Genomic DNA, 22,884 nt, shown 5'->3' with positions numbered 1-22,884 from the left:
CCTGAATGAAATTTTTTTTTCCATTCCTTACATCAATCGCAATGTCAATTTACGTCACAAAGAAGACCCAGACTTTTAATATCGTGGCTCGAGTTGATGTTTGAGAAGTCTATCCGACGACTTTTTCATTATTAATTCAATCTCGTAAAATTGTTATAATTTAATTTAAACTTTCAATTTGGGAGATCAAGATTGCCGGTCGATATATCGTCGTCTTACGGATCGTGATATTTGAGTTGAATGTAAATGTCAGGAAAGAAATAATAATTAAAGTGCCGCAACGTGTTTATTCATAAATTGAAAAAAACGTGAAAACAAGTTAAAAAATCAAATGAGCGCCATCTTCCACGTAACCTAAAACGCTCATTCTTTCACGTAATCTTGCTTTCGATCTGAACGAACTTTTTAGAGGGTGTGAAATATCATGGATTATTTCTTTCCTGAAACACTCTAATGCACACACACACACACACATTGTATCGTAATTGTAAATTAAGCTCAAACCGCTGCACCGCGTCAGAGATAACGATTCGGAAATTCGATACTACCACCACCTGTATATGCGCGACGGATCCGTCTGCGTGAAATGATATCCCAGCTCGGCGGATGATAACTATATATGAGTATGAAGTTTACTCGACAAGCGATAAAACTTTCCTAGATACACGCTCGGTTTACGCTCAGCGGTTGTATAGAATCACAGTGTCGTTGAGTTGATGAAGGGAAAAAAATTAATGAAGCGATAAAATGTTGTTTCCATTAACAGTTGCTCTTCAACTGAGCACGTGTTTTTTTTTTTTCAATTTTTTCTCAAAATTTTCTTCAAAAACTAAACGACTCCGCGATCGATGGTGAATTTCACATAATTTGAATTTCATCGGAGATTGATGAGACCGGACCTGACAAAACCTTGGGCTAATCAGACATCAGCGCGTATATACACACACACACACACACACACACATATATATATATATATATATATTAATATCGATACGTGCTTCATTTATAACGCGCATGAAACATAATCGTCCGATGATCAATCGGAGCTCGATACACAAACGAGCTAATTAACGAGATATCATCCAGGTGACTGTTGTCGTCATTGATTGACCCAGTTCAACTGACGGTCGACCCTAAAAACTATAAATAGTGAGTTCCGGCTGCGGATGAGGTGGGAGGTCAGCAGGGCATCGGAGTTGACATTTAACCCTTTAACGGTCGAGCATATTTCCCATTGAGAAGAATCATTTTTCTCAAAGAAAATGTTTGAAATATTGCGCTTTTCAATTTTCGTTCCTGAATAAAAAGTTTTACACTGAGAAAAATTTCATTTGTAACAGTGATTAGAAAAATTGAGTAAAACAAGTATCGTTAAAAAACTGTTTGAATATATTGTTGGAATTACGAAAAACGAGGTACGCCTAACCATTTTGCGCTATTGTTTACTCTACTTTTTTAGTCAAACAATGCTTTAACGTCAATTTATCGTTGCACAAGCATTACATTTTCGCAACGGTTACAAGAAATTATAGCAACAGTGATCGTAATGAGAAAAAATAGTAACGGATATCAGACTTTCCGTTAACGGCTAGAAAACTGATTTTCATTTTCTACCTAGAACTATATTTTTTGATCGTGGTAAAAAATGAAAACAGTCAATGACTGAGCGGTAACCGGCACTAAAAATTTCTCTCATTGTACAAATGAAATTATTCAGTGAATACTTTCTTTAGAGTGCGTTACTATTTGTTAAATTATTTCAGAACCTTTAGATTGAAATTGTAGAAAGTATTTTAATAAACAACAGTCTCGACCATGTTATAGATAATACGCTGGAATGGCAAGGGCGATTCGTCGGGGAAATTGGTGTGAAAAATGTGCATTTTCCTTGTTGTTCGTTCATCTTGAACGATCCGTTTCACCTAAACCCCAACAACCTGAGCGTGATCGTTCTCGTTCCCGTTCTCGTTGATATTGAGTGACAAATTATCGCCCGGAGCCTCAAAGCGTGCCCGTCATCATCGCTGCGCAGGTCGGTGCCGTTGAAATTTAAACGAACGACAAACGCGCGACGCAATTCATCACGGGGTCGCGTGGGGGACAGAAATAAAGTGGGTATTAGGTGAAGACGTTGGACAATATTTTTCCATCCTCCTTCCGCTTCTTCTTCTTCTTCTTCTTCCTCTCCTTGGCAGTTCGTATTGGACATCCGGATATGCGTTTCGGGGATCTTTTTATCCTCGAAAAACCGTGTACGTATTATCGTACAACACCGAGAACAAGACGAAGAAACACGCGTTTCTCCGTCGAGGAATGGAAGGAAAATTTTCAATCCACAATCATTACGAATTCCGTACGCGGAATCCGTCCCGCGTTTCCCCCTTAGAATTTCGAAGTTTCCAACGTAAGCTGCCCGCATGCTCGAAACTCGCGGTGAGCGTGGACTTGGAGTTCGGATGATGAAGGCATTGTCGGGCTTGTTAAGGATTTCGAGAGAAACAATTTTCACCTCTCCTTATCACTTACTCACTCTATCTTTTCGGGGTCGATGATCGTTCATCGACAGCGAATCTTTACCGACTTTATTGCCGAAGATCCATTCGAGGCGATGCAAATCGGCCCTTCGTACCAAAGGCGATCCTTTCACCCTACCTTGGTACTCCGTAGTGCATCTCCAGTAATTGCTACAAGAGGACAGAGAGAGAGAGAGAGAGAGAGAGAGATGGACGAGGATGACGAGGTATGAGGGAGCTGCGCGGGCGGAGAGGAGGACTGGCGTGGCTAGGAGAGGAGAGGAGTGAGGCGGTTTGTTTGTACTCAATCGGAGGAGCCTCAGTCGGTCCGCGATCGTTGTCGAGCGAGCCCGTCTGCTCGTTCCTTGATTAGTTCGGTCACTTGGCGTACTATCACATGGCTCATAAGGCCACCAACTCTGTGAGTAAACATAACTCGCGATAAGCGGTCGTTGCGTCGTTACTACGATTCGTTGGAATCATCTGTGTGAAAGACATATAGTGAAAGATAATTGAAAACGTAGAAATTATCGACCAGTGAGCGGTTTAGTGTTGTTTTCGTTCCTCACTGTTGATAGTTTGTGGGTCGGTTCTTCCGTGTATGCGAATCGAGAACGTCTTTGTTGCTGTAGAATCGTACGACCGTCATCGGCTTACCGAGTGGAATGGAATGTCCGGATGAATCGACGAGCCTTAAGGCATCCTAGCGAAAGGTGAGTCGATATTGAATGATATCCAGACGCTCTTCAAATGCCATCTCCAAACCGTTTACCAGGCTTCCGGTTACCACGCTTCGCGATGTGACTTGATCGGTTAGTGTGCAGCTGTGTCATTGGATACCAGAACCGTCGTGTCCTTTGTCATTGAAACTGTTGGCTAAACTCTTTCAAATTTTTACCGAAGCAACGTAAGGAGACAGTTTAGACTTCGGAATCCATTTCATTCCGATGGATTCCAAGCTTTTGATATGCGGTTGGATAAATGTCACCAGCGACTGAACAGCCGTCTTAAAATCACCGTCATATTCGTAGTTAGGTCATTTACCGGTGACTCTTCGTTCGCTGCAGCGTAGTTTCACCTTTTATCCACTTTCATCTTTCCGTTGGGTCTTCGATCGGATCAGTGAATGACTTGGCCACCTTGACACGGTCGGTGATCGGTTGACGGTCTGCTGGAATTGAGGTGGGACAGTGAATTCCAGCGTTTTTCACCCGCCATTTCAAACTTGTTGCACTCGACTTCGTAGACGAGGTTACGATTTCTGACACGAATACTCCGAATCCAACATTAGAATGAAATTATTCTTTCGGAGCTGACGATCAAGCATAGTTACAGGATGATTAAGTTAGTTCCGTTCTATCATTCTCGGATTATTATCAGTAATGGTGATTGCGGCTTCCGTCAAGCATTCGAGAATCTTACAATTGGTAGCCATGTAGCGAGCAGTTTGACCAACGGAAATGGACGCATCGCACTTCCTTTCGCTTGTAAGAGATTACCGGTATCACATGTCGCGACTGGTGACCAAATCACCACCACCAACAAAACGAGACCGAGACTACGATCCTGACTGTATTATACGGCACGTGGTCGACGACGATCTGAGGCAATTGTACCAGTTATCGAACCTTTATTTTACAAAGTTAAAAAACTGACTGTGCATTGAGAAAAATTTGATTTGTTACAGTAACCAGAAAAATTGAGTAAAACAGGTATCGTTAAAAAAACTGTTTGAATATCGTTGGAATTACGAAAAACGAGGTAATCGTCGATCCTTTTTTGGTAATTGCGTCGCAAAATCAGTTTGTGAAGCTTACTCTACTTTTTTAGTCAAACAAGACTTTAACGTCAATTTATCGCTGCACGAGCATTAAATTTTCGCAACAGTTGCAAGAAAATCTAGCAACAGCGATCGTAATGAGAAGGAATAGCAACGGATACCAGACTTTCCGGTAACGGCTAGAAAACTAATTTTCATTTTTTACCTAGAACTATATTCTTCGATTGTGGTAAAAAAATGAAAAAAATAATTAAGGACTGGGCGGTAACAGTAACTAAAAATTTCTCTCGGTGTACAATCCGTGAATTTCCCGATGACTAGAACCAATTGCTGGACGGTTAGACGCTGAAAATTAATTTCTCGGTAGTTTTCGAACGAAGGATCAAACACAAAGTGCCCGCACGAGGTGCTTTTCTTGGTGCTACAGGTGCCTCGATAAATAGACTACACAGTCCGCACCGAGTGTTCGGCTGTATCGTCGGTGCTTCCGTTGTGTGCTTTGGCCGGTCGGCTCATTGTTTCCGTTATCTCTCGAGGACGCGCGGATGCTGGGAGGATGAAATCACGCTGTGAGATGGGCCGAGGTGGGGAGCCTGAAACTCGGCGATAAACAATTTCTGCAGGGCTAAACGGACTCCTAGGCGTATAACTGCACGCTGCTCGAGCTGCGACTAGTGATACCACCACTATACGCTCGGTACCGCTTGGATTATACCCGACGTTTGATCAACCGAATCGTCGTCTTATTGTTAGTCCTGCCGCATTTCAAAGCAGCGATCCTGATGCGGGGTGTAACGATGATACGATTAATCGTCGAGTGGTTTATACCTGTATAATGTGGCCCATAAACGGCAGGTGGGTGGAAACGCGGTTTATTATACACCGTTGGCTCTTGATTCGATCAGCTCACGCGAGTACCGTTGCGCGTATGTGCGAGCCGTACCGGTCTGGATAAAAAGAAATAGAAAAAGAAACAGAAAAGGAAAGGGACGTTTGACAAGAGCAAGAAATAATTATACTTGGATTCAACGAATTAAACTGAGTTTGACTGAGTTGAATTTTATTCAAAGTATCTTTCTCGATGTTACGGTAAAACGATGTAAAAACACCGCAAATTCAAATCAAGCAAGTACAGTTATATACATATATTCTCGAAGGCGTCGTAGCTGAAACGTCGCGTCATTCTCTCGCGTTTTAATGCCAAGTTGTTGTCACTAACGAGTAAGTTTGTTCGCACACGCGCAGGAAATTAATTTTTCATACGAAGAATAATGTACAATATGTTTATTTGATAAGGTATAATTTTTGCGAGATGTGCGCAACTATAGTTGGAATAATTTTGCATTCGTGGTCAATTTTCGTTATCTACCGTGAAATGATGAAAGATACAATATTATCTCAGTTGAAATTTGAGGGTTTCAGACGACCGTTTTTAATAAAATTCAACTTGATTGACTTTCGGACATTCGATATACCTTCTAACTATACATATATATAATATGCAGAATAAAATAAATTCATAAATTTTTCGAGTTTTTATACGTCTTATTTAAATGTAAAATGTGAAAAATAAAATAGGCATCTCCGAATATCAATATCAGGAGCTGATATTTGGCTGAGATATTCTATTTGAGATGCTCTTGAAAAATTTTGACGCGCGTTGAATAAAAAAAAAACAAAAATTTAATAATTTCTTTCTTTGGTACATCCTGATATATACGCTCAGTATTATACATCCTCCGGCGAATCTCCCAGAGAGACTTTTGACCGATGTTTGGGCGCAGCTGAAGGCGTCCGTTTTAAGGCCGATTTCTGAATATTCATCAAACGCAGGGCTAATACCGATATTTCGAAATTCTAATCAGTTGGAAATTCACAGCCGTGACTTGGATCGTGGCCATAAATATTCCGGTTCATGGGAGTAACTCGGACTGTCGAAAAGATGTTGCCTACACTCGAAGCGGCAGACAAAATCGATGAATAAATATAACTTGTAAAGCATATTTCTTAATTTGTTTTTAACCCAATTACACCGCCGTCAAGTGTTTGAATTATTTATACGGGCAAATTGAATGCCTGTGACAAAATGGGCGTTCAACTTTGCAGCATCGAGAACGTCGAGGTTCCTCATATCAAAATATGATGACACTATTTTTGTAAACCAAACCGGTTTTGCGAAACCGACGCGACGTCGGAGTTTCCACTTGTGAAAGTTTGATTACGATCTTCCACAGATATATTTATATCTTATCGTTTATTTATTTACATGCGACAGCCTTCTGGGTTACCTATAATCCTTTTATCGAGTTTATAACGATTATACGAGAAGTGTTCGAGACGGTGAAAATACGATTCAAGTTTCACCGGACACATCGAAGATCGAAAAGTCCAAGTATCAAAAATCCTTGGAAAATCATCACGTTGAAGTTAGTAGCTTGACGTTATTGGAACGATTCTTGTTGAGGAACAAAACATTATTTCACGACTTTAGAATTGTATCAAGTTTAGTAAACCGTTAGTACCTATACAATATTTATTGTGTAAATTGAAAAAAAAGGAAATTTTTTTTCCAATATTTCGTTTCGATAACTTTGCCAACTTCAATATCGTGGAAAATCGCGATTGAGCTTTTCGTTTGAAATTAACGATTCTTCGACTTGACGAAACGGGTATGCACTGAAAAAAGAAGTCTATTTATTGCACTAAATGTTTTGTTATTATCGTGGCATTTTGTCCAGTAAAATATGATTTGTTCAATTACACATCAAATAAATTTCTATCGATCATTGTTCGGCTCGACTAAAATTTAATATCTATATCAAAACGTTTATTGCACCTTATCCAAATATACAAGTTGATGAATTTTTGAAGAGCGAACGAACCTTTGATAAATTTTATTTCAAGCTGTGATAAGGTGACAATATTATGCAATAAATATTTCATCGGAACTCTTTTTGATCTCGCTTGATCGATCGAAGCTTTCCGTTTACTGTAACAAGGTGAAAGCGAATGTGCGTACGTAATTATTATTTCACGAGGAGCTTTCTTTCGCGCAGTTGCGGGGTTAATTAAGCTCTGCAGACTGGCATTATTTAATCTCCACACGCGTATCGGTAGCAACTTTTGCAACGCCGCCGTTACTTACTCAGAGATAAAGATATTTTTTCGCGCCAACGGCTGCCAGTGACAGAATTATTAATTTACCTTCTCGTGCTTGCAGCCTATATTCATTCGTCTCAACGCTGCGATATTTATCTGAAATTTTTACAAGACCTCAGACTAAGGAAATCTTCTTGCCAAGTCGCGTATGTAATTTTAACCTACGTGTATCGAACTCTGGTAGGTATTTACGTATTCTTATTTCGTAAATAACCGCCTTTTCAATTTTTTATCAGGCTACGCGCGCATCTTTTTTCAACGTTGGTATTTAATCATCAATTACGCTATCTAATCACTTGGTTTCTTACGCGTTATCTATATTTCTACCTGAAGAATCACTTTTTCCAGCATACTTTGATCTGCTGCGATTGGATATTTTTGTTTCTTATTATTCGAAGCTCGTTTTAAGTATTTAAGCTGTTATTATTCAATTATAGCGAAAAATTTCGGTACCCTGAAGAGCTTGGAAGAGTTATTTGAGAAAATATTTATCCTCTCCGAAAGTCTAAGCGAAATTTTTCATTCCGTATTAAAATTTCTGCGTTCAAAATTGCAAACGAAGTAGAATTTTACTGTGTAAATCCTCGTTCATGCTGCGACGAAATGTCAGTTCTTCGCTTTAAGATTTCCTCTTTTATCATTATTTTATTTTTATTTTATTTTTTGTTTATCTTCCAAATGATTCGACGTGTCTCACCAAATATATTTTTGTAACAAATTCGCTAGTTATCATACTGCGCAAAATCGGTTGCACCCAATTTACGCGAAAGATTCTTCTCCGCAATAAATAATAACAATCATCATCATCCGACGTAACAAATATCGAATCTCGACGATGTGGATACGCGAGTTCGAGTATAAGGTCAGCTCACCGTGAATGGGAAAGTGTGTCGTTCAAAGGTCATCATCGGGCATCTTCTCCTAACCGGGAAGAAGAAAGAAAAAGATCCCTAATGTGCGGACAGAGTTGCTGAACTATAGCTAAGCAAGCAAAGTGTTTTGCACTGCACATCGTGCAGAGTTAGAAAACCATTTTTTTTTTTTTTTTTTTTGCAGCTACTTTCTTTTTCACATCTCGCGGCGAGAATATTATAACGCTAGTTAATTGGTTTAGCTTTTTTGCAGCGAGTTAAGAATGACGAAAATCGCGTATCGCTCTGTGCACGTAAGTGGGTATAAGATGAGATGTAATTGCACGAGAATCATCGCTGCAGGCTTGAGAGAGCTAAGTGCCTGCTGCGTAAGTGCCCGCTGATGGCGAAACGCTCGGCGTTCGCAATTTCCAGAAACTGCAGCAGCGAATTAGGACGAGCAAAGCGTAAATACAGTCTGCACACTTACCGGCCAATTAGCTTCTGGATTTCGGAAGAGAAGAGACTTTACGTCTATGCATATACATATATATATACATATATATATATATATATATATATATATTTTGCGGCTGCAGTCACAGTCACGCGACAAATGAAAAGCCAACGGTAACCCGTCATTGACGTAGATACGGTTCGGATTTTGCAAACCAGGAAACTCCAGGGAGCGTCGTAATTTGCGCAATGTTTTCACCGTCGTTGTCGTCGTCGTCGAAATTCTCTACTGAGAATATCATCCGATGTACCTACCGTTTGTTTAAAGCTCTGTCGGCTGGCTGTTGAGTCTATATATATATATATATATATGTAAATATACCTGTCGGAACGGTGAAATGAAAGATTATTACAAAAAACGTTAAAAAAAAAAAAGGTTCAGGAGGCTTCCGACTGCACAGAAGTCAATCAAATTGAATTTATAATTATCCCACTATCGCTTTGAAGTAGAGCGTGAATTTTTTTTTTTTTACAAAGTACAAAAATACATCAACGATTATAATCAAGGACATTAGTTATTGATTTTACATACTTTCAAATCGATCTAGCTACCACTTGATTATTTTTATTTTATTTTTATTCGCTTTTGTTTTTAATGCCACGACTAAATTTTCACGCATCCTTGTGTTAACAGGGCGCTTTAATCAATGAATAGATTCTCTTGTATAGTGTACATTGCGTGAAGTTTATATTTTTCGATTTTTATTAATTTAGGTTTTATTTTTTACCTGTTACAATTAGTTCGTTATTATTATTATACATAGCTGCAGGTCATCGTTTATATGAACTCATACCTTACAAAATTGGTGTCGTTAATAATTAATTGGGAACGATTTGTGGATAATCCGTTCATTTAACAGATGACGCGACGATCTGTTTGAACGATAAAAATTTGGTAACGAATGAGGTAACGGAATAATGTAGAGAAGAAAAACAAAACAAATGAACCAAAAAACAAAAAAAAAAAAAAAAAAAAAAAAATTATAATAACATTCGTAAAACCTGGAGGAGGTAGGAAATTATTCAGAGTTCGCTACCAATTATTGTGATGTTTTTTTATTTAATTTTATGTCTACACACAGATTTTTCGACCAACACCTTGAAAAAGGAGAAAAAAAAAAAACAGAGTTAAAAAATTATCCACCCTAATATGTATGGTTCTGTTGTTTGTAAGAAAGAAATTCGACTTGAAAAGAAGGAAAAAAACAGCGTACAACGAATGAAATATAATCGGAATACGTGAAAAATTGAAAAAAGAAACACGGGATAATTTTTACAACCGTTAGCTTTCTGCGTTGGGATGTTAGTTGCGTTAGGGAGGGAGATTATCACAGAAGATGGTAGAGGGATGAGATTGAAGGTGAAGAAGGGTGGCTCCATTGGGACGGCAAAAGCGGGAGCGGCGCGTAATCAGCTTGACACCGAGAAAAGAAAAACACGTTAAATCCAATTTACTTTGAAATTGAGTAGAGTCAGAAGTCGAATCGAGTTACCGGTACAAAGAAGTTAAGTAAGGCTATGCCGGGACGGAACGAAGACCCGCATTCCACATCGATCATTTTATTCTTCTTTTACTCCTGTTTACTTTTTGATTTTCTTTCTTTTTATTCTTTTCATTCTTCTCACCCAACTTCTCTGACGAATGAAAAGCACAATTTTAATTCATGGTTAAAGAGAAACTAGATATTCTCTTCTTGCAAAACGATCCCGGTGTGAAAATGAGAGGATCGAACCCGCTCAAATTTTTACAGACGAATGGTTAATCTTGAGGATAATATTTTTTAATCTACTTCGCACGTCGTCTATTCGGTAGAAATCCGGAAATGCGGTAGCTGTGAAAATCTCTTTCTCAAACGCGTGTGTAGAAAGCTCAGATTCGAATTCATTAAGCCCCCGTTTCACTGCAGACCACGACCCCATAACGTGGAGCGATAATTTCTTGACTGGGAAAGTCTGTTACGGGTAATAATATGCTCGGGAAAGTGAGAGAGGAAGAAAAATCGGAGGGTAAAACATGCAATGAGGAGAAAAAGGGGTTGAAAGTGCGAAGAAGTTGGACGGGAAAAAAAAACTGGATCGATCAGCTACCGAAGTCGGAAAAATTCATATAAAATAAGAATTTCGGCGCTGGGTGAAACGAAGGCCGGGAATTCAGACCCTTCGCCATTCCTGCCAGTTTTTCTTCTTATTCCTCTCGGACAATATCTCTGTTTCATTCACACCCCGGATACCGTACCGTTTTCCTTCGCGCCCGACGAAGCGCCAAAAGAGCGAAAGCTACGAAGCGACGAAGCGCCATGTGCCAAAAGGGGCTGGAACACTAAAGCACAGATGCTGTTTTCCCCAATCGCTGGCAACTGATTTTTCTGCCACTTATATCGGTGCCCGCTCCCCCCCCCCCCCCCCCCCCCCCCCTCTTACCGAAATTTTTGACATCTTCTTAGTTTTCCATCACATGCGATTCGCCCAGTGATCGTGATAAGGAAAAGACAGAGATCTGCAACGTTGGATTGATTAACGGAAAATTCGCGAGGCTGAATCAAGGCACTAGGACTAAATTCCCAAAATATAGTAACCCAAACAAAAATATATAATATATATGTATAAACAATAATAACCCACACGAGCATAACCTAAAATAAAAGTATCATGTTGGATATTTAATTTCATACAATTCAATTTACGGTAATTTAATGTTTGACCAACTTTTGTCACGGGTTATTTTTGTTTTGGTTATTGTTGTCTTGAGTTATTTTAGTTTGGGTAATTTTTTTTTTTGTTCTTTTTTTTTTGAGTCATTTTCATCTTGAGTCATTTTTGTCTAGGGTCATTTTTATTTTGCTTATTGTTACGTTGGATTATTTTTGTCACAGATTATTCTGGTTCGGATTATTTTTGTCCGGTGTTTTCTTTTTGTTTTCGGGGGGTTATTTTTGTTTTCATTCATCTTTGTCTTGGATTATTTTACTTTGGGTTACTTTTGCTTGGGTTACTTTCACACGGCGTATTAAGGTCCCTCACTTCTACCGAGCGACGCTCGAACTTTCCGAAGACGGACCGAAACTAAAGATGTCGAAATTGCTGTTTAGGACTTCGGACGGGTTTGAATTTCGACAGAAACTTCACCCGATCATTTGAGATATTAAAATTCTTCAAACATTCTCCGCAGCTTTAGGTCCGGAACCGAAAGTCTAGCTCTATTATTCGGACATTGTAGGGTTGCTTTTCTCTAGGCATCTAACGTTGGGTGCGAACTTTAATTTGACTTGAACTTTCCCGATTCTTCTTCGATTCTAATCGTATTGTCACTCGGTCGGAATTTTTGTCCGATATCGGAGACAATCGCTGATTGGTTTTCACTACTCTTCTCCGTGGAATTGTCTCGAGGATTGATACCTGCCACAGTTTTCGCATCGACATTTTCAAACTCGCGTGGAACTGTTTTCATTAAGTTTTAATCTAATTGACAGGAATTTCAGCTTTTCAAACTTGTCGCAACTGCGAGTGGACATTTCCATTTTCATTTATATATTCATTTGCGCACTGACATGACACTCTTAGCATTTTACGGTTAGCAGATAACGAATACCGTGTCGATTAACAATAAGCTGGACGTTGTTCGGCCAAAAATCGAACGTTCTTATTAATCTCACACTGAGAGAAATTTTTAGTTCCGTTTACCGCTCAGTCCTTAACTATATTTTCATTTTTTACCACAATCGAAGAATATAGGTCTAGGTAGAAAATGAAAATTAGTTTCCTAGCCGTTACCGGAAAGTCTAGTATCCGTTACTATTCTTTCTCATCACGATCGCTGTTGCTGTATTTTCTTGCAACTGTTGCAAAAATTTAATGCTCGTGCAACGATAAATTGACGTTAAAGGCTTGTTTAACTAAAAAAAAGTAGAGTAAACCTCACAAACTGATTTTGCGTCGCAGTAACCGAAAAAGGATCGACGATAGCGCAAAATGGTTTTGTGTACGTCGTTTTCCGTAATTCCAACAATGTTCAAACAGTTTTTTTTAACGATACCTGCTTCACTCAATTTTTCTACTTACTGTAGCAAATGAAATTTTTCTCAGTGCACTACGAGATAATTGCACATTAAGTATTTATCAAATTATCATACTCGCGACTTGTGGAGATTTATTTGAAAAATACAAAAATGGTGAATGATGTAATTAGAAACGAAGGCTTGAAAGTTGAAATGCGGTTGATGTGTTCGATTTCACTCTGAGAAAACTGCGTTTCTACAAAGTAGCTGAAACGGAATTTCTTTTTTTTTCTGAATAGTTGGTCATAATTAATATCGGTAAAATGTTGCGAGAATTGAACATTCCACGAAGCCAACGTGATAAAAAAATGTTGTTTTTTAAAAATGCTTGTCACAGCGAATGTACAGAAAACAGTTTTCTCAATAAACCTAGTAACCGTAAAGCGAAACGAAATTAATTTACTAAATTTTCAATAATTATATCATCGATTATTCCAGGATTTCCTATAAATTTTCATATTTTCGAAAACATGTCTCTCCCTAGTTCAGCAATATAGTTGTAATTATTTAACAAATACCGAAGCAGCCTTGTTAACCTGATTTTCGCAATTACGGTCGAACAAAATCTCACGTTACGAATGCGTAAATAATTCGATCTCGTTTCCATCCAACCTTTCCGCGATCCGGCAATTCGATAGCCAAAATTCAGCTTGCGTTTCATACGCGAATGCTCGCCGGTCTGGTCTCGATTTTCACAGTATCGAATCGCTCGTCCTTGAAGCTTTTTCAAGGATTGTAATCCGAGGCTTAAACCGAAGTGCTCGGAATTCGTAGGCCAGCGAATTTGTCCGTCAAGCATCACCGAGTGTTCGGTTAACACGATGAAACTCGGCAAAGCTTCCGCTTCGTACAAAAGCCGCGAACCGACACGGCATAAATTGCCAGTTGAAAAGCTCCTCGCTTCCCAGGAAAGGATCAGTGTTACGATTCAAACTTTATCCGCGAGGAAGAGTTTTGCGGTAACCGCCGGTCCTTAAAACGTAATTAGCCAAATTCGCCGCTCGCTTTCACCCTCATCTAGCACCCTTCTTAATTCCAAAAGAAAAAAAAAAAACCGGAACCTTGCTGAGCTTTTGACCATGAGAAATTTTCCCAAAAATTATACGTTCACGGTATTGAAATATACCTACATCGTAAAATTCAGTAGGTACTTGTTTATTCTAGAAACAGTGAAAACCATTGTGCGCGGATTAAGATTTTCTACATTTGTAATAAAAAATATACAAGTTTAAATTGTTATTTTTTTATAAAAGAATCCCGATGTTTTTCACCTTGTTACTCATTTTTTTCCTCTCCGTGTATGCAATTCGTAACTTTTGTCCACGGTGCAGCGGTAATATGCAGTCGAGAATTATTATTCGCTGAAGTTACGTTTTCAGGGGCATTTAACGTCCTCGCCGCGCTGCGGAAAGATAGGATTTTTACCTCCGTCTGCGGTCAGCGAAACGCCGGGATATTATACCAATAGTGATAATTGTGCCACCGTTATGCGTATAATGTACTTCGTATCGCGCCGTAAACTACGTCCAGTGATTTATCGTACTGTGAAATAACTTCATTTGTTGCGGTAACTGGAAAATTTATTGTAAAATCGGTATGGTTAAATCAACGTCGGGAATGTTGTTGCGGAATCGCGTGTATACGCAGCACTGGTAACTATTTTGAGCGATTATAAATGTTGATATTAGATTTTACGGTAATTTCGAAGCCAAATCAGTCAACTGAGAAGAATTTCATTTGTTACAGTAACTAGAAAAATTGAGTAAAACACGTATCGTTAAAAAAAAAAAAAAAAAATGTTTCAATATCGTTGGAATTAGGAAAAACGAGGTGGGCGGAAACATTTTGCGCCATTGTCGATCCTTTTTTGGTTATTGCAATGCAAAATCAGTTTGTGAGGTTTTTTACTCTACTTTTTTAATTAAACAAGACCTTAACGTCAATTTATTTGGGGCTGAAAAATTTCGTGGGGTATAAAATAATATGTAGGTCGAATTCCGAGCTGCGCGACGAGAGACGCGAATCGGTAATTTCATTTCGCTAATACAAGTTGACCTTGCCGCGACCTTTCATATCCACCTTCGTAAAAACCTCATTTCCGACCTGATCGGTGTGATTCGGATGGTCTTTAAAGATTTTACCTGGCATTCCTTTTTTTTATCTTCTTCATCCCCTCCCCCCCCTTCCCATAAATATCTCGTCTCTGTTCAACTCGCACAAATCAGCTTGGTATTACGGTATTCGTAACGTATGAAACGCGTTGTATGTTTTTTGTAATCGCAATCGGTTCTCTGGTCGATGAAATTTGATGTTATTTTTACAATTTTATCTTTTTTTCTTTTGTATTTTTATTTGGTTTAGTTACGACACGGACAAAACTGGTTTTCATTCACGAATTGAATAGCGAATTCGATAATATATAGTAAAATAATTAACCTAGTGAGATATTGAATGAATCTACTTAAGTGAAATTTTACAAATTTTCTATGGAAGAAAAGAGAACTAGCCGAAGAAAATAGTTTTTTCGCGATATTCTTCATCGCCATGATGACGGAAAAGTCTGTCAATCTGGCCGGAAAAATTCCGCACCTAGAAAACAAAACGAAAGGGTGAAAAATTTGTAACCGATAGAGTGTGGCAGTCGGATAAAAATATTTCGAAAAAAAAAAAAAAACTACGAACTAATTTTTTCAAGTAAATATGTAAACTGAGAAAAATTTAATCATTTTTTTAGACAAAGTAATGTTTGTCGGTAAAACATTGAAAATCGAATTATTTCCAGCAGAACCGGAAATTGAAATTAAACGGGACATGGCAATTTTTTACGCCCGTCATTTCGTTGTAAAATTCTGTAAGTTTTAGATTTTTTCACTCAGCCGTTTCCCAATATCATCCTGGGAGTTTTTCGGACAGACTGACTGACGTTTTTTTTTTTGTTTCTAAAAAGCTGTTCTTCGGATTCTAGAAGTTCGAAAAACGTTAAGATTCGTTTAAATTAGTAAAAATGATTTTCGATCAAGACCGATACTTTTTCTTGTATCGCAAAAGGTGATGTTAAGTAAAAAGAAATCGTAACATTTCCGACATACTATGAGGATAAAAATGTTTTCACTCTGGATTTTACCGAATACTTTTTCTCTCCGTGTAAATATTTGCCGTCTAATTTTTACTCGTTAAATGTCGTCGGCATTATGTATCTATAACAGCGTCAACTTAACACGACAAGTTATCGGCTCAAAAGTATATGTATATATATATATATTTATTTATGGTACAAACACGCGTACCTCGAGTCATAAAATCGACACACCGCGCGCTCAAATTGCAAGTCGCACTTTTCTCTCGGCTAGCGAAAGAGATTCCCGAGCTAACTAACCCGGGTACAGTCCGGGCAAGAAACTCATGCCTTGACGAACCTTCGAGTTGTTTAAAAGGAAAAGAATTAAGAATAAAAAAAAAAAAATTGAACACCTTTTTCCATGCCGTGCGACAATTTTTTTTTTTTTTACATGAACAACATCACAGACAAGTATTATTTCAATCCGCTAGTATTTCGTTTGAGGGGTGGAAACTGCCGCTAAAGCTTATTTCCAAAAATAGATTTTTTCATTCACGATTTCTCGTTATTGACGTAACGTTTTTTGATATAATCTATGTTCGACACTATTTATTAATAACAGGTTACGACCCTCATTTTTTTTTTTTTTCTTTCGGGAGACGGGGGGGGGGGGGGTAGGAAGGGGTTGAACTCAAGAGGTGATTCTTACTCGTAAATATCATTCGAATACGCGTTTCCTCGCCACCGAATGAGGGAGGAGGAAATCGCACGATTCCGTTTACCCTCATCGATATTCGGCTAACGAACCCTCCGCCCTTATTTTCATGAGCCTCCACTCAACCGGATGTTGTCCGAAACAGCGTGAACACGTTATCACCGGCAACGATGATTCCTCCCCCGATCCTCCGCAAACATTTCGTGAGTAACACCGTCCATCCATCAAAATCCTGCCACTTTGGATGACTTGGGACTTCGAAAGTTGGCCGACGCGACCTCTTTGCCACACCGATCACTTCCTTATCGCATTTACGCGCCTAGCGAAAAGTTTATACCCTGATATCCAAGAGCAGGCTACTTAAGGATGTATCGGTTCTACATTCTCGACCAACATTTAGTATCCTCGACGATACTGAATACTTTGTGATAGGATGAAGATCGGGAAGAAGAAATCAACTACGATAAAGACGATGAGTAAATTAAATCTGAATAATAATAATAATAATAATAATAATAATAATAATAATAATAATAATAATAATAATAATAATAATAATGAACAAAAGTTATCGATAAATTGTTTAAGTAAAAAATTGTCCATCATATTTTCAGGGAATGTTTACTTTTCTTATCATGTGAAATAAATTCCTTGATTTTTCTGAATATACGCGAATTTAGAAAAACATTTTGTCATTATTTTCTTTTGTTTTCGAAAGTTTTGTAAAGGCTGTATTTACTAAACTATTCGTTCGCTGCCACGAAAGCTTCTTCGTTGTAGTATATCATTTTCACAAAAACGTATCCAAATGTTACGATTTTTCCTCTATTTTACAAACTTTCAAAATTTTTGTCAAAAATGAAAATTTCAAAATAATGATAAAATTCTTTAAAGGTTTATGTGTATTCAGAAAAATCAATTCTTCAACTCGAATTCATTTCACATGGCAAAAGTAAAATTCCTTGAAATTTTGTTAAACAATGTTTTGTTCAAACAATTTAATCGATAACTTTTGGGTATTATTATTATTCAAGTTTGATTTTGCTATCGTATTTATTACGGTTGATATTTTCCGGATTTTACCGTATCATGAAGTATTCAATATTCTCGACGGGATTGACTTTTGGTTGATAATGTACAGCTAATACATCCTTAATAAGGATGAGTTCATCACCCGTGAAATTATTATTATACCTCTGCTCTTGGAAAGAAAAATCCAATCCAAGCACGACGGTAAACGTATTTAATCGAGGAGCCGACATTTATTTTTTTTTGTTTTTTTTTTTTTTTATTTTTACGTAGAAACTATCGATTCGACCGATGAGACAGTGGAAATAAATTATTTGGTAAAAAATGGGGATGAAATTATCGGTTATATCATGTAAGCGAGGCTAACGAGTGTCGTAAAATCATTGCGTTAATTTCGATAGAAAAATGCAGCCAAACCTGTGTTTTCAAGTTATAAAACTTCCAAAAATACACTGCGCGTATTTTTTCCAATTTCTCTCAAATTTGGGGCACGATGAATTTTGAATCGGATTATTACTCGCTGACAAAGTTCTTGAAATTCATGAAATTTTTGTACCAGCTTTTTCCTCTCCAACTAATCGACGAGAGTTTTTTTTTTTTTTTTTTTTTCGACAACTCTCTAAAGACCAACTAAGCGAAAATGCGTGAAAGTTCCGAACGCCAGCTATGGATGAACCGACTGCAACGGTGATTTTCTTTTCATTGACTTAAGGATGTTAACGATTCGTGTATACCTAACTAATAATCTGGTACAAAAAGATGGGTTGAACGTAAAGCTCAAGAAGACATTTGAAAGAATCTCTTCTCAACTAACAATAAGAGTGTGAAAAATTTAATTTTGGATAAATTTTTATTTTTTGTTGGAAAAAGGGAACTTTTATTGGATCAATTCGTTGTTCGTGTGTTCGTTTGTTAAATAGAATTTTTCTCGGGAACGGGTAGAGCTGTAAAGTGGTAATCAATATCGAATACTTAGGTCCACGGTCCCTCGGAGGTGTAAAAAATTCAAGCTTCTAAGTCATCGCAATAAAAAGATACGGCCATTTATGTCACATATTTTTATACTCGCAAACTCACACATCAAAACCTATGGGTTAGGTATACTTCCCGTTGACCTGGAATGATGAAATTTTTAGAGAATCAAGGTCTCGCAGCAGAAGCAAAAAAAAATTCGAAAATAGTTGATTTGTAGTTGTGTCACGTAAAAAAAAAAAAAAAAAATCAATTTTGTACGGAACCTTCGGAGAGCGAGACCTACTCGCAATTATTTATGATTACGCATAATATAATTGAGAAGAGATTCTCTAATTAAAATTCATCGGAGTTAACGCGAGTTGAACTTTTCAAACCTCTGCTGTGCTAATTTTTCTTTACACTGGACGGACGGTACAGTTGGAATTAACATCCTTAGCTCGGATCGATTGGTTGATTCTGAATTTAACTTTGGCTATCAAATCTGAATATTGTAAAGTTTGAAAAAGAAAATTAAGAAGAGGTAAAGAAGAATGGGATCAATTACTTTGGTCGACGGGTAAATATCTTCGTACGTGTCATTCGGGCCACTGAATGAATGAAGGAACGAATGAATGAACGAATGAATAGATGGATGATGGCTGAATCAAGGGCCGCCACTCTCGGGGAACTAGTGACGTTCGAAATGTACTGCTAACGAAACCTCGTAGCTTCGTAGATTGCTGAAAAGTTGCAAAATGAAGTATCGGAGAATTTTAGATTGAATGCGAAATTTTGTTTCATATTTTGATCTTGTTCTCACACCTTGTGGATCCGTTAATTACGTAATTAATACGGTTGAAAAATGACAAACCGAATATTTGAAGAATGTGAAATGTCAGGTGATTGAGTCGGATTTCATACTGTAAAATTCTCTTCAGGGTGAATGGAAAAAACGAAAAAGAAAAGGAAGAAATAATTAAAAAGCGCTAATTTGAGTAAAGTAAACTCAAAATATGATTCTTTCTGTCTTCTGGTTTACGTTGATGAAATCGTATTGCTAGCTCAAGTTCAACATACAACGGCTAACTTCTTTCGCAAATGTTAATTCCTTACAAAACTTAGCCTGAAATGAATTTTTGAACACCAATGTTTTTCAATCAAATCGATAAATCAATTGGCTAATAGATTTACCGATACCAAAGCTTAATTTACCACAAATTTTTGTTCACATTTTGTCGCTTTTTTTCACGTCTTTACAAGTTTTCTTCCGGTTCCCGAGGCTCTTATTCTTTACAGTAGTTACAGCCACCGGTTTTCGCAACGTTTCTCAAAACGCTGCAAAAATACCCTGCTATTTTATACGACTCGCACGAGCTGGGAAAACTCTTGGAATATATTTCACGGGCTAATAATTTTCCAATGCATATAACGGATTTCCAATACCCAAACACGCAGAGCGCCGTTTGACCGCGACGCTGCGCTCTTACTTCGGCTGTGATATACACGTATATTATACGTCTATAGGTATTTTCGATAAAGAAGGTCGCTGCAGGGGATACCGATGCCGGTAACATGCATTCCATAAATCACGGAATTTAGAGATGCCGGTAAATTTTACGTTTCAGAACTATTGACGTCTTTGCAGCTTACCATAAATCCAAAATTACCAAAAGTTTACGTGTAAATATAATACAGCGATGGATTAGCTGCTGTAGATGTACAAACGCTGGTATTATCGTATAAATTTTTGCAACTTTGCCAATGCGGTGACTGAGTGAAATTTCATTTCGTTTCGATTAACTTACCCGTTTAACACACTTGAATTAGGTAATTGTAACTCTGAGAAAGGAGGAAAAACATTCGTCACGGTGAGATTTTTTTCCATTATTTTCTCACCAGATTTATCAAAATCGTTCGGATTCTAACTCGTCGATGCTTAAATCCTGAGCTAGACGATTTCTTTGCTCGGTTTATAAAACAAGGCATAAAATAAAGAATGAAACAAACGTTTTAAAAACAAAACACGAAGTCAATCTTTAATATAAATTTCTCAGATCGTGCAATTGGAGAAAAGCGTTTCATTTTCTTTCTTTTCTTATAACTATTGCCGAAATTACGAGAATTCATCGCTATGTACAGTACCTACCGTCGCTAATGGCCATTGAAATCTAAAACCAATTTCTCGTCCAAGAATAAATATTCCATTTCCTTGCATTTATGTATATACTGCTTTGACGTAGAAAACTCGGAGGTGAAAATCGACTCGACGACGATTTTGCATCTCGATTAATTCTGTTGGACCGGTTGAATCGTTTTCAATTAATTTTTCGCCCCCCCAAGAACTACCCTCCGAAGAAACTCGGAGAGTGTTTTGTACCTCGAAGTATGCGACTCCTGCAATTTTGTGTGTGCGTTAAATTGCCGTTTAAGGATCTGTAATAGCGTTAAGAAACAGCCCGGTTTGATAATCGTCTCTGTCTCTCGGCTCCTCCTCGTCTTTCCTGACGTGTAGCCCCACCGTTGTAAACTTGTTGTGACACGTTATTCTGCTGAGAAAATACGTGTTTCGAGAAATTTTTAATTTTTTTTTTGAAAAAATCTATTTTTAGACGCATTTTATTACATATTAAAACTTTATCGAAAAAAATATACATAAATACACATCATAAATTACAATCTAACGATAATTTTTGCAGTTGCGACAGTTGACCAATCATTTTTCAATCGCCACAAAATTGTATCACCGTGTAGATCTGATTTCCTAGACAGACCAATTTTCCCAGACATTACTAAAAAACTTTTCTTTTCCCCGCTCTATCAAATCAATCAAACTTTTTCGTTGTGTGAAAATAAGTTTGGCGTCGGACGTTGTCTGTTGACCTTGAAATTTCGTTGCCACGACCAAATTCCTCACATTACGATCAGATTTTCGTTTAATCGCAAACACGTTCAAAATACGTATGTAATACGTATATTTTACTGAACATCGTGCAAAGTGTATGCGCTAGACATTATACACATAAATCCAACGCAACGTTGTTGTGCTACGATATTTTTCTCCAGCTTTCAATTTCCATCATTCTCTATTTCTCTCATTTTCCTTCTCTCTTATTCATACCGAGTTTTCTCAAGATCGCAAATATTTGCCTTGGCATGTTCATTCCGGAGAAGCAAACCCGTCGAGAGTTGGTGACGCGATTCAATATCTCGGTCAGAGAAATCACTATTTGTATTGCGATTTATACATACGTCTTGTGTACACACACACACACACACACATATATATATATATATATATATTCCTTTACACTATGTAAGTACATATATATATATATATATATATATTTTGTTTCTCCTCACCGCTGTCGTACATGAAGTGAAAAATTTACATGATATATGTATAATAGATATTTTTGTATAATTACTTTTTCTTTTCTTTTATTTATTTATTTATTTTTCTACCGAACAGAGATAAGAATCGTCTTATACGACTATAATAGAACTGGTCGAAATGACAAATTTGCATCACACTGTCTTAAAGGCTATTGTTTGATACTTGATTTTATACATGTATATTTCCGTTCCATTCAGTAGAAAAAAAAAGTTGAAGAAAAGAAAAAGTAATTATAGAAGTACGAGCTGTGCTTCATAAGAACATCCATTCTCTCAACAATTATGCACAACGATAAATTATTTATTTATTCAATTTCTGTTTTGCATACGACTCGAAATTGCATACGCCTTTAGAAAATTGATTTCGAGGTCGATTGAAATACAATCGTCATTGTTACAATATCTGCCGTAGCAAAAGTTTCCTCCAGTTTGACAAAATGAATTACATGCTGCTACAAAGGCGCCTACGCGATAGGTAATTGAATAAATTTCTCACTCTCTCTCTCTCTCTCTTTTCGTGACTATTGACCAAAATATAGTTTCATTATTCATCCTCGCGATGCGATTGTTTTCAATCATGAGAATCTTCTAATGTACGTGTAATTTAAACGCTGCTCTGGACCTCTTTAGTGTCGGTAGTGTACGTACGTCAGCTTAAAATGACTCCGACCGGTGTCGGGATTTTCACTCGTGGGACACGCGACGCCCACATTACATATTGTTATACCTGCGGTTCATGTTTACACGCGTACCATCGTCTTACCCACTAAGCATAAGAATCTGAGACTTTCACGCGACGGTGAGATGCGGAAAAAAAAAAAGAAATTAAAAAAAGAAGTTGATGACGAAGAAGGGACG

At 37.6% G+C, this 22,884-nt stretch overlaps 1 protein-coding gene across 3 annotated transcripts in view; it reads left to right on the top strand.

Moving 5' to 3' along the window:
* Pgant9 (polypeptide N-acetylgalactosaminyltransferase 9) overlaps positions 1-22,884 on the top strand; it is a 193,614-nt gene that overhangs the window by 65,191 nt on the left and 105,539 nt on the right. The window contains exon 1 of one of the 3 annotated variants that reach the window (XM_046620482.2): positions 2,853-3,229. The exons of the other annotated variants lie outside the window; for them this stretch is intronic. The gene's annotated coding sequence lies outside the window, so the exon portion shown is untranslated. Of the gene's footprint in view, positions 1-2,852; positions 3,230-22,884 lie in introns of those variants that run through there. 3 annotated transcript variants of the gene reach the window in all.

Source organism: Neodiprion pinetum, chromosome 4 (genome assembly GCF_021155775.2).
Source record: "Neodiprion pinetum isolate iyNeoPine1 chromosome 4, iyNeoPine1.2, whole genome shotgun sequence".
NCBI lineage: Eukaryota > Metazoa > Arthropoda > Insecta > Hymenoptera > Diprionidae > Neodiprion > Neodiprion pinetum.
The sequence above is the reverse complement of the archived record's forward strand: the minus strand, read 5'-3'. Positions and strand labels throughout refer to the sequence as shown.